General features: G+C 53.8%; 2 protein-coding genes across 17 annotated transcripts in view; one reads left to right on the top strand and one right to left on the bottom strand.

Annotated features, from left to right (window-relative positions):
- RALGPS1 (Ral GEF with PH domain and SH3 binding motif 1) overlaps window positions 1-12,518 on the bottom strand; it is a 262,169-nt gene that overhangs the window by 90,507 nt on the left and 159,144 nt on the right. The gene's annotated exons all lie outside the window — the stretch shown is intronic.
- The window catches only part of ANGPTL2 (angiopoietin like 2), a 33,921-nt gene continuing 22,275 nt past the window's right edge, over window positions 873-12,518 (top strand). The window contains exons 1-2 of one of the 2 annotated variants that reach the window (XM_074362259.1): window positions 873-1,336; window positions 5,755-5,852. The gene's annotated coding sequence lies outside the window, so the exon portion shown is untranslated. The remainder of the gene's footprint in view (window positions 1,337-5,754; window positions 5,853-12,518) is intronic. The other variant, XM_010956127.3, reaches the window with a different exon arrangement.

Here is a 12,518-nt window from a genome sequence, read left to right as displayed (position 1 = left end):
CTGGGCTGAGGATGCTGATGGACTCCCAGTACGTGTTCCTCAAAGAGCCGGATGCGAGGCCACAGTGGAAGTTCTGGGAGAGCAAGCCCTGGCCCGCTCAACACCAGAGTCCTGAGTCCAGTCCACTAAGGCATCCATCCCGTGCCAAGCCCTTCCCTGTGTGACCTCACTGAATCCTCACTGCAGCCCTTAGAGGTAGATTACTCGTCTTAGTTCATTTACTGATACATGAGAGGGATGCCTGAGAGATGAAGTGACTCAGTCAAGGCCATTCAGGTGGGAAGTGACAGCGTGGTTCCCCAGGGCTGCCCTCACCCCTAGCCCGTGGTATTTCCACTGTCCTAAGCCACTGTCTCTCCCTAACTTTCACAGCACAGATCCTGCTGGCTTCTGTGCAGACAGCCTTGGGCTCCCTCCCTCAGGGTTTAAAGGTGAGAGTGAAGCCTCTAAGAAGGGCAGCTGATGGGGAGAGGCCATCTGTGTGGGCTGCCATTCCTGCCCACCTGGGGCTCGGTGGGGCAGTACCTGGGTGAGGGAGCCACCCAGGGGGAGGACCCGGCTCCCTGCTGCCCACATGCCCGCTTGCTGCCTGCACAGCTGGAGCAGATTTAAACCCATTACCTGAGTCAGTGGGGAAGCTCTCTGCTTTAGCAGAGCGCACCAGGGGCTGCCCTGGCTTTTGGGAGAGGTTGGGCCAGGGAGCAGAGCTGGCCAGGCTGCTTGTGCCAAGGAAGGAGGGGGCTGGCCAAGGCCGCCAAAGCCGGCTGGGGCGGGAGGGGCCAGGCCAGCTGGGGCTGGAGCTAGTGTGACATCACCGGGCGGCCCGCCTCTGTCTGGGGCTGAGGGGAGGCCCGGAGCCTTTCTGGGGCCTGGGGGATCCTCTTGCACTGGTGGGTGGAGAGAAGTGCCTGCAGCCAACCAGGGTCAGGCTGTGCTCACAGTTTCCTCCAGCGGCATGTAAAGGCTCCACAAAGGAGTTGGGAGTTCAAATGAGGCTGCCGCAGACGGCCTGAGGATGGACCCCGAGCCCTGAGCAATGCTGCCTGCATTCCGGACCTGCAGAGCATGGCACTGAGGCAGCTGCTGGCTCCCGTGAGAGAAGGCAGGTTGTGAGCGGCCTGGCAGGACCCCCGGGCAGCCCCCGCCCCATCCGCGGCCGGAGCCCCACTGCAGAGGCAGAGCTGAGCTAGCAGAGGCCAGTGAGGCAGGGCTGCTCGGCCGCCGGTCTGGCCTGTGACTCGGGGACCCCTCCAGGAGGCCATGGCCAGGCTGCCCCACTGACGGCCGAGGTGAAGCATGTGAGGAGCTGCCCTGGGACCAAGGCAGGAGGGAAGAGGTAAGAGGCCAGCTCTGTGGCACCGCAGGATGGGGTGAGAGGCAGCAGCTGGCCCCGGGTCTCTGGGTTCAAGAACCCTGACCCCTCCAGCTGGAGCGGGCGGGGGAAGCACGCAGCTGGACCCCAGAGCGGGGCACTCCTGCTCTCACTTGGAGCCCAACAAGGCATCTGCTGGGGCGGGATCTGTGGACACCTGGGCAGAGAGTGGCATTCTAGGGGCGTGAGGTCATGTGCTGGGGTTTCAAGGACTTCATCAGTAAGCCCCACTCTCCTTCAGACAAAGAGCCTCTGGGGTGAGGGCAGGCGGCTCCGGGGCATGGCTCAGCAGCTGGGGTGTGTGCGGGAGTGTGAGCTTGTGTGGAGGGGTGTGCTTGAGGGGCCAGCGGACCCGAGTTGCCGATGGCAAGGGTAGCCTGAGGACTTGGGAAGTTGTTTTGAAGTTTTGGGTTCCTACCTACCCTGGCTGGAGATTATACCGAGGCAAAAGCAAAAGCAAACGCTGCCCTGGGAGCCGGGAGCCGGGAGCCAGGAGCCCTTGTTCAGAAAGTTCCCCGGAGTTGAGCAGCCTCGCTCACACCCTCAGCTGGGGAGGAGCGGAGCCCGGGGTCCAGAGCCGGGAGGGACATATCAGGCAGAGATTCCTGCCGCTGTGACTCGGCGCAAAGTGCTGCCCTGGTATCCCGGTGTGTCTGAGGACGTGTGGTCCCCCTAGCACTGGACAGGACCCCAGGTCTCCATCAGGCTGTAAGTGGCCTGGCCGGGAAGTAGGGGAGGGTGAGGCTTCCTGGGACCCGGCACCCGGCAACGGGGACAGCGCAGGCTCCACATTCCCAGTCCCTTGAAAGCGTATGTTAGATAACATTTCCAAACAGAAATTCTTCAGTGATCCCTCCCTTCTCCTCCTGTGATATGTGTGTCACGGGTCAGCTATTGCCTCTGCTGTGGGATTATGAGAGCTCCCAGAGGCCAGTTCGGTTACTTAGAGAAGGATCTCCTTTCACTGGGGCTCTGAGGAAAGTTGAGAATGCCACTTCCGAAGCTGGCCAAATGCTCCCCACATGTATTTTTCCAAATTGAGGCACAGTAAGGTGGTGCTCAAGAGCTTGGTTCAAATCGTAGCTCTTCTACTTATGAACAAAGTGACACTGGCAGGACATTTAGCCTCTCTAAGCCTCAGTTTCCTGATCTGCAAAATGGGATAATAATTAGTAACTGCACTTACTCTGAGCCAGGCACTTGGCTACAGTCCTCACAACCACCCTGTAATACAGATACTGTAAGTCATCACTCTTTCACAGGCTAGGAAACTGAGGCACAGTGGTTAAGTGTTGTGCCCGAGACCACCAGGTTAGTGAGTGCCAGCACCAGCACTTGAACCCTACACTCTGAACTCCATGGCTTTCAAGGAGGAGCACATGGGACCATGCCCAGGAAGGCCTTAGCAGAGTGCCTAGTGCATGGCAAACCCTCAGAAAACATTAGTCACTGAGTATTATGAGCCATAACAATCAGAATCACAGAAAGGGAAGAGCAGAGACCCAGGGTCTCTCTCTGTCCTGCATACATCCTGCAGAGGTTGTCAGAAAATCCAGCAAGGCTGAGCCAGTGCTGTGGCCACTACTGCCACCCATACTGGGGGTCCTCCCAGGAGCCTGGGGGTGCTTTATGTGCGGGGCAACCACAGCAAATCAGGTCCTAGAAGTCCACACTAAGGGAGAGTACAGAGGCACTGACAAAAGGGCGTTGGGTGCATCTGATACCAACCTTACAGCAAGAGCGTCCTACCAACCACACAGGCACCACTCCTCTGCCTGCTGGTCTCCTCGCCAGAACCAGTAGGTGAGGAAACTGAGCTACCACAGCGCTGCAGAAGTCCACAAAGCAGGAAGACCAATACCAGCCCTGTCCTGGGGTTGCAGAGGGTGAGGCAGGGACCTCGCCCCTAAACAACACCCCATCACCAAATCTGGCCACAGGATGGCTGAGTCCAGTGGGTCTTACAACAGCCAACACTGGTGCATCTTAGCCCAGGACAGTAACTTCTTTCCTGCGGCCGCAGAGGTCTCAGTGGTCCTTGCACTCCTGGAAGCATTTGGGAAAGCTGACATTAAATATATGCTTCTCCAGCACAAGACCTCTGGGGCTGTAGAAGCTGCAGGTTTCCCGGCTCCAGCTGGAACCAGGGTGGCTCACTATGCTCTGTGGGCAGAGACTCTGACTGACCTCACAGGCGTGGCTAACAAAAATTAGATTGTTGCTCAGTAAAGGCAGACAAAACTGTGTGATGCACATGGCCCAGGAGGGGACTGCACAATATTGCTGCAAACCCATGGGCAGAGCAATTAAGCCATTTCTTCATCCACTGCTCAACCCCACAATGATTTACTGAGTACCACTGGGCACGTGCATTCTCTCATTTCATCGTCACTACAACCTTAGGAGGTTAAGTTCTAGTTTTAGCACCACATTTTACAGGTGAGAAAACTAAGGCTCAGAGAAGTTAAGCAACCGGCCCAAGGTCATACAGTTGGTGATTCTGTGGACTGGAACCCTGGTCAGTATGGCTCCGAAGTCCATGCCTTTTCTTACCTCACTCCACTGCCCTATTCAAGGCGTCTTGCAGCCGAGTCTTTTTTGGTTGCCATCTTAGAGACGCTGCACCACCCCTTCTGAAGACCATGTGCTCATCCAACTCCATGCATCATTTGCTTGTCATAGAAGCCTACCTCTGAGACAGAACAGGCCTCATTGCCACCCCTCTTAAGAGGAGCCTCAGCATGCCTGCGGTACTGCAGTCAATAAGGGGTGGAACCGGATTCCAAGCCAGGCTGTCTTATCTCAGAGACCCATGCACCTGGTGCTCTGTGTGGCTGTCCCCCATGGCAGCGCCACACAGCTCTGGCACCAGCTCAGTGGGGCAGAGCCTCAGGCAAACATTCCTCTGTGTGCCTGGGATACCATTCGTGAGTGTCCGGCACCCCTACTTGGAGACTCCAAGGGTTGCAGAACTGGATCACAGGTCTTCATGACCTACACCAGCCACACTTGAGCAATTCCTGAGTAGACATCGGGGAACCTGTTTGTTCTACTATAGGAACTATAGCAATTCCTATAGTAGAACAAACAGAACAGGCAGCAGCCCCGCCCAAGGCAAGTACATTCAGCTTCTGGCCTCCCTGCATCACAGCCCACTTCATCTGAAACGGTCTCAACCAACAGTAGTCAGATGGGGGAGGGGCTCTGCTTCACAGCACCCACAGCCCAGTGGGAGGAGGCAGAAGGTGAATCGAATAACACACAAACGCAAAACATGGGAGACGTGTGAGGAGGAGGCATGTGGCACTACGAGGGTCCTGAGAGATGCGTGCTGCTGTCCCCATTTTACAGAGGAGGAAACTGAGGGTCAGAGAGTACAGCACCTCTGCCAAGGTCTCTCCACTAGTGGGCCAAAAAGCAAGGATTCAAACCCAAATCTGGGCTCATTCTGAGTCCACTGCCATCCTCGACAAACATACTGTGGGAATCTTAAGAATGAATCAATTCATGGAACAGCATTTCTTTTCTGTGAATTTATATAAAACACCCCAAATAGAAGAGTTATTCAGCCACTGGCAGCTAGGAGTTTGTGGTGATAGATAGGTCACACCAGAACCTCATTCTGAGGGTAGTTTCTATGACAAAACCACATTCCCTCACATGGACTCTAAGCCATTGACTGACTTAATAACAGCCTTGGGAGGGGGGTTAAAATGCTACAATGTCCTGTTACACGTACACATCAGCTGGAAGACACATTCTGATCACAGAAATGTTAACATGCTGGAGTGGCGGGGGAGCGAGGCCTCTTACAATCAAGCTATTGTGTTAGGTCAATTCTCTGGTGAAACCAGCCTGCCGTGGGGCCAGCAGCCCCAGAGCCCCAGCCTCCCCATGCTGTCGAGTCCTCCAGAAAGGCACGCCCAAGACCACCTCAGAAAAGCCCTAAATGAACTCGATTCTTATCTCTGAGAGATGCCTGAGGACCCACCCAGCTCTAGGAATGACCAAGTCCCGCCCAAGATGGTCCCCCTCCAACCTCCACGAGCGAAAGCTCCTATCTCTCAGTCACTGCTGGACCTCCAGGACCCACTCAGGGACAGGCAGAGAAGAGAGCTGAACGAATAAAAGGAGGGAAGGGCGTCTCAAAGCCAGACAAAATGCCTCTTAACCTCAGGCGCCACACTGCTCCGCCTGGCTGGATTAGGTGCCCCCAGCCCCCTGAGCCGCCCCATCAGGGCCCTGATACCTGGTCTCTGTCTCACCAACACCTGTGGCCCCTTGAGGGCAGGGAGCCACCTTGCTCCTGCTCCATCTCCAGCCCCCAGCACAGTGGCTGACATAGGGGAAATGCTCAATTAAATCCTTGAATTCCTATTTAGTCACCCAGGTGCCATCCTGGCTATTGGCTATTCAGAGGGGAAACCGCCCTGAGCCCGCCTTGAAGAAGCTCGCAGTCCGAGGGGAGAGAACCAGATGAGTACGAGCTGTGTGTCTCCTGTGTGTCTCGGGTGCTGTGATGGCAGCAGCCACGGCTGCACCTGCGTGCTGGAGGAGGGAGGGGTCCTCACTGAGAACCGCTGGCTTCTCAGAGAAGCAGACTGATGAGGTCAACTCAGCAAGGAAGGCAGGCAGGCATCAGGCAGGACCCAGGGAAGGTGCTGAGGCAGAAAGAACAGCATGTGCAGAGGCAGGGAGGCATGACAACATGGGCTCTGTTTTCAAGCAGGACACTGACACGACCAGATATGAGTTCAGTGTGGAGCTGCACATGATGTGGAGGGCAGGGGGCTGGGTACGGTGTCAGGAAGAGAGCTGGCTCTGGAGTCAACACACCTGGTTCCAAGCCCAGTTCCACACTCGGGAGCTCTGTGGCCTGGGCAAGACTTCATCTCTTATCTCGGATTCCTCATCTGTGAAATGGGGATAACTGTAGCCCCTGCCCTACAGAGTTACTGGGATCAGCGAGGTAGGCCCAAAGCGCTTGGCCAAGCGCTCAAGGGATGAGCCCTGCCAACAGGCCGAGGTGGCCTTGGTGCCAACCACTCAGCCTGGCCCAGAAGAGCAGATCCAGGCAAGGTCTGGATTTCCCAGGAAGCCGCCCTGGGGCAGCACTGTCCACCCCATCCCTGGCTTCTCCATCTCGCCTGAGGCTTCTCCAGTTCCAGGGCTCCAGAGCACTCCAGGCACTGCCGGAAATGCAGCAGCCAACTCAGGAGCCAGGCTCTGAAATGGCTTCTGCAGACTTTCCCGCCTCTGCTGTGCTGGCCGAGGCTCCTGGCACAAAGGGCTCAGTGCATAGGCTTTGGGGGAATCTCAAAATGGTTCCCAAATAATGCACTGTGAAAAAGAGATAGCAGAATCCTTGTCCTCCTGGCAAAGGCAACCAGCTCCCCACTGCCTAACCACATCCCCTCTTGCCCTGTGATCTCACAGTATGACCACAACCGCCTCCACCATGAACTCAGCCCTGCCCTGGAGCCAACAACGCACCAGTGGCAGGAGCACAGGGGCAGAGTCATCAGGCAGAGTCAACTCTCCACAGTCACTCTTCTAGGCACATCTGTCTGGTCCTACCCTACCTGCCTCTGGCTCATGCCTGTGTTCCCATCACTCATGACAGGGCTAGACCCAGGCTGGAGCAACACACAATGGCTGGCTGGCTGGGAAGGCTAAATGGATGGAAGGCAAGATGGATGGACAAATGGCTCATTTGAAGGTCTAATAAGAGCTGAACTGGCAGAGTCTGGGAATCAGCCCCAGACTCCCTGGGTGCCCACACTGCCTTCTGGTGGGGGTGAGTCACAGGATCCTAGGCCGGGAGGGGATGGCAGTTGGAGATGCGGCTATTCCCTCCCTGGCCTCCAGGCTGGCGGTGAATCACCCAGGACAAGTGGTGCACAGTTCCTTCTCCAGGTTTTCTAAGGTGAGGACACCACTGCTCATCCTAGATGCGCATTTTGGGGTCTCACCACTTGGATGATCATGAAGCTGTTTCTAACATCCAACAAGACTCACCCTTGTGCTGACCTGAAAGCCTTTTCTACTTTTTCAGTCAAGAGTGACTAAGAAGTAATCCGCATCCTGGCCAAGCAGACAGACAGGCACCTTTTATTCATACTGGTTGGGGAGACAATCTTGATAGAAGTGAAGGCATGGACCCTGCAGTTGATAACAGAATCCCATCCCACTATTTACTCCAAGGGCTCTTAGGAGTGACCTAACCTTTCTGGACCTGGGTTTCCTCCACTGCAAATGAAGATAATACCTCTCTCCCAGGTAAGGGGATCATATAGTTTGTTACCCAATCAGGACACTTTTGAGAATAAGAAAGAGTGCTATTAATAATTAATAAGACACCAGGTCTCAACTGGGGCCAACCAGCACACATGGTCTCCTATTCACAGAGTCGCAAGCACCAGTGAGACAGAGTATGGTGGGGCACACAGTAAGTTTACAACAAATAAGTGACAGCTGTTATTAGCTATACTATCGGTCATGTGTTCAGCTGGGCCCTCTAGGGCCTTTCCTTCTGGAATTTTCCTCTATCTGGATCCCTCCCTCATCCTGGATTACCAAATGATTTGGTACTATGCGACTGGCACATCATTCATCTCAACCAGCTTTAGAAGGAAAAATTGTCAACTCTGAGGCTTTGATTGTTTCTTCTCTGTCCTGATGTTGGTTTAACATCCTGATTCGTGCTCAGGTCCATCGAATTCACTCAAGCATAGTTCAAATCCCTAGCTTCCTGTCAGGGGCCAGCTGGGCATGCTCGGGGCCAGGTGGCAGTTCCAGATTCCCTTACTGCCTTGGCAGAGGCCTACTTCTCAGGCCTCCTGCAGTGCCTCTGGCTTGGACTCATACCTGGCTTTCATCTGTAATCACAGAATGATGGAGCAGAGCTGGCTGGGGAAGAAGGGATGGGTTTTGTGAACCCTCAGACAGGACTACAACATGGCTTAGTGATGAATCACCATCCTGAGGGCTGGATTTAATTCAGAGTCAGCAGTCCTGGGGGTCCCAAGAGCTCTCCTGTTTCCCCTCTGCCTTGGAGGGAGGGTGTCAGAGAATAATCTCTTTTGAGCTTCTTGTCACTTCAGAACTTTTGTTTGTATATGTTCAGCATGGTGTATATTTTGGGGTTCTGTTACTGACTCTGCTACTTAGTTAAGTTGGTGACTTTGGGCAAAATGACTCATGGACTTTGAATCTCAATAGTTCCCTCACCTGCAATGAAGATAATTGTTAGCTCTGCTGTTAGCCTTAAAAGCATCTCTGTGGGAATTAGAAAACTGCTATAATTAAATTCATACAAAACTACAAAGACTATCAATGTGAGTTGTGCTTCCCCAGAGTTGCCCAGTGCACAACTTGGGCCACCATCCATGACAACCCTGAAATAATGGCTTGAGGATGAAGTGAGATAATGTATATAATAAAGTGCATGGGTTGTAGTGATAATTGGCTGTAGTTATTATTTTTAGTAACTGAAATTTTCTTACCCCTAACCTTTGAGTAAGAGCTCACAAGATGACCCCAGGAAAGCAGCTTCTGCCACAGGGCAGGACACACAACTCTGTCTTATGAAAATGATTCTTCCCACCCAGTGGCCCCTCACCTGGCTGCAGTGCTGTGGTGCTGAGAGGGACGAGGACACATGGTGCGTGGCTCCACCACACCAGACCAATCAGGGACAGTCAGAGCTGCCCAGCAGAGGCTGTGAGGGACCCAAGCCCTGGGGAGGTGGCCTCCCAGTATGCAGAGTCCATCACGTGGGTCGGTCACACCAGCCCCACTGGCTGGGGGGGAAACCCGTGCATAATGGAAACTCCTCACAATACAATGTGGAAAAGCAATTTCAAGAATCGTTTTTATTTTCATTTTGAAGCCAAGGAAAACAGTTGGATTTGCTTTTCTTTGTTGGTCATAGGAAGAAACTGAGGAGCATCTCTTTGATTGGGTTTGAATTCTTCTCCAGACCTAAGATGGCTGGAATGCTGGGGGATTATTTCTCTTGAGATGCAATTAGTTGAATAAATATTGAGAGAAAAAGTAAACAAACTCATTACTGCCCATTAAGAACTGCCAAACTTGCAAAAAAACTGAGGACGGGGGTTGGAATCTTTAAGGAAAATAAATTACTCCAAGGCCGAGGGCAACACAAAGAGCACAGCCCTTGGTGTCAGGCTGACCCCAGCTCTGGACTGAGTCAACTCTGGCCCTTGTCTACCATGTGCTCCTGGGCAAGTCACTTAGCCTGTCTAGGTTTCAGTGCCGTCATTTATAAACCGGGGGTGGGGGGTGGGGTAGGGAGTACCAACCTCGCTGGATTCCCCGGGACAGTGTATGTCAGGTACCCAGCACAGTGCCCTGTCCCTTTCCTTCTTTTGTAACCCAAAAGGCTCCAAGTCACTTCTGCCAAGCCCAGACCCCATGGAAATGTGACAGTAAGACCCAGAATCACGCGGCATCACGACTGGTCCCACCACCAGCAATGAAACCTTGAGCAAGATACCTGACCCCTTCTTGAGCTTTAGTTTCTTCACCATCAGAATACTAACTAGCTCTGAATGTTGTGATGATTACATGAGATAATGTGTACACAAAGGGCCTTGTGAACCTGGAAACCTGTACGACTGTTAACTGTCAAGTTACAACAGTCACAAGAGATGCTCTCCAAAGACTGCACAGCTTCTGACTGCCTTTGCACGTCCCTTGCCTCACCGTTCTGCCCAGCGCTGTGTGAGATGCTGGGGACACCATGACCCCTTCAAGGCTGGGAGAGGAGGCCAGACAGACCTCCTGGGGAGGGCCTGCTCTGTGAAATGGGATAGTCAGTCAGGGTGCCTCCTAGGGGTATGGGAGGATCCAAGGAGATGGTACACATGCTGGACACACTGCGTGGTCAGCATCCTCACTGCCCGTCGGCTTGGCTGTCTGCTCTCGTGCCGCTATCATGTGATCCCTATCTCTAGTTTCAGAAGCACTTCCACGTTCTTAACCTAGTGCAGGGTGTGTTGGAATACCCCATTTCACAGAAGAGGCTCAGCCTTCAGAGTCTCAAGTCCAAGGGCACAGAGCTTTGCCTGGGAAGCCTTGAGAGCCCACACTTGGGAGGGGACAGAACTCAAGGGTAAACAGTGCCACCCTGCCAGGTCTTGAGGCTTGGGAAGGTCTGGAAGCCAACCCTCTCCTGGAGCTAGGTTGCCTCCCTGGCCCATGGCAGTGTCTTGGCCAAAGTGGAGGCCCTCGAGGGCATCCACAGCAGCATCATGCCCCACAGAGAGGTGTTAGTCCCAGCTGCTGCAGGTGAGCGGCCTGGGGCAAAGCAGTGCAGGCAGGCCGGTCCTGGCTGGGAGGGCGGCTCCTCCCCATTGTTGTGGGTCGGGTGTGGCCACCAGCACAGGAGCTGCCAAAGCCGGTTGGAAACTAGGCAAACACTCACAAACTCAGCTCCGTTTCCACTAACGTCACTGCAGCCCTACCTCATAGCCCAACCCAAACCAGAGGCTCCAAACACCTTTCTCTGCCTGGCCTGAAGGCCTGAGCTGGCCTTCAGAACCAGGCTTGGACTTTCTCATTCAAGCGGAAAACAGCTCAGCGTGGCCCTGGGAGCACAGGTCTGTTTTGTAACCACTCGCTGTCCAGTACAAGGTGGAGCCCAGACCCAGGCTGCCCACCAGAGAAGCCCTCAAAGGGGCCTGGGGAAGAGAAGAAACTTCAGGTTCTGCGTCACAGTTGTCATTCTAACGCAAATTAATGCGAAGTCAGAAAGTCGTGATGTTAATACTTCACTACTAGAAACCAGATAAAGTACATTTCTGCGTAGTCATTAAGGGTTTGAGGGTCTGAGTTCATCAGATCTGGGCTGAGTCCTGGTTCTGCCACCCTCCAGCTCTGTGATCTCAGGCAAGTCACTTAGCCTCACTGAGTGTCAGTTTCCTCACCTGTAAAATGGAAATAACAACAGCACCTATGAAAAGACACTGTGAGAACTCAATAAAGTAGAGAACACTTGCAGAATGTTGGGTGCAGGGCCAGATACACAGTGGGCACTCAGCAAATGGATGCTATGGGCGTTAGTAATAAATTTAATAAACGGGCTCCTTCTGTGCAGCTCCCCACCCCCTCAGCCAGTCACTTGCCTTCGGCTCCCTGGCCCCTCTTCATAAAACACCCCACTGTGTGGTAACTGCTGTGGGTGTGTCTTTTCATTCGGTCCACAAATACTCACTGAGCTCCTATGTATTCCAGGCCTTGTGCTAGGCACTATGCGCGGAGCAGTGGCCAAAGCGGACAAGCCGCTGCCCTCACGGAGCTTCCTTTCATGGGGGCGGGTAGCAAGACACTGTCTGACAGTGAAGGTGGCCAGGGTCACAACTTTAAATAAGCAGGGAAGGCCTCATGGGGAAGTGATACTTCAGCAAAGACCTGAAAGAGGCGAGGGTGTGCGCAACGAGGAAGGGGGAAGAGTGTTCTAGGTGAGGGAGCAGCAAGTGCAAAGGCCCCACACCACCAGTGAGCCTGAAGAGCACCCAGGAGGCCAGTGTGGTGAAGTCGGCGAGCGCAGGGATGAGAGGAGTCAGAGATGAGGCCAGGGAGGGAGCACGGCCAGGTCGGGGGCCTTGGAGACCCGTTAACTTCTTTTTCAGGATGAGGAACCACCAGAGGATTCTGAGCAGAAGAATGACCTGATTTGACTTCTTTAAAAGGCTCACTCTGGCTACTCGGTTGAGGACAGGCTGTAATGTGCAAGGGCAGGAGCAGGGAGACCAGCTGAGTCCAGGCGAGAGGTGAGGGTGGGTTGTACCAGGGGAGGTGGGGAGACGCAGGAGGGTTCTGAGAATATTCTCAGGATATTGTTATTAGAATTTGGTGGTGAATTAGACATGGGGGATGACAAAAAGAAAGAGGTCAAGGATGACTTCAAGGTTGTTGGCCTGAGCAATCAAAAGAACAGAGTTGCCATTTGCTAACATAGGAAAACCTGGGATGAATAGGTTGGAATGGAGGTACGGTGAACGCCAGGAGCTCATTTCTGGATAAGTCAAATTTGAGATGCCCAGAGGTAGTAGCAGTACGTAAGCGAAAATGTCAAAGAGGCAGTTGGATGTATGAGTCTGGACTCAAGGCGGGGGCCAGT

This window comes from Camelus bactrianus, chromosome 4 (genome assembly GCF_048773025.1).
Source record: "Camelus bactrianus isolate YW-2024 breed Bactrian camel chromosome 4, ASM4877302v1, whole genome shotgun sequence".
Taxonomy (NCBI): domain Eukaryota; kingdom Metazoa; phylum Chordata; class Mammalia; order Artiodactyla; family Camelidae; genus Camelus; species Camelus bactrianus.
This window is presented reverse-complemented; position numbering and strand designations above follow the sequence as displayed.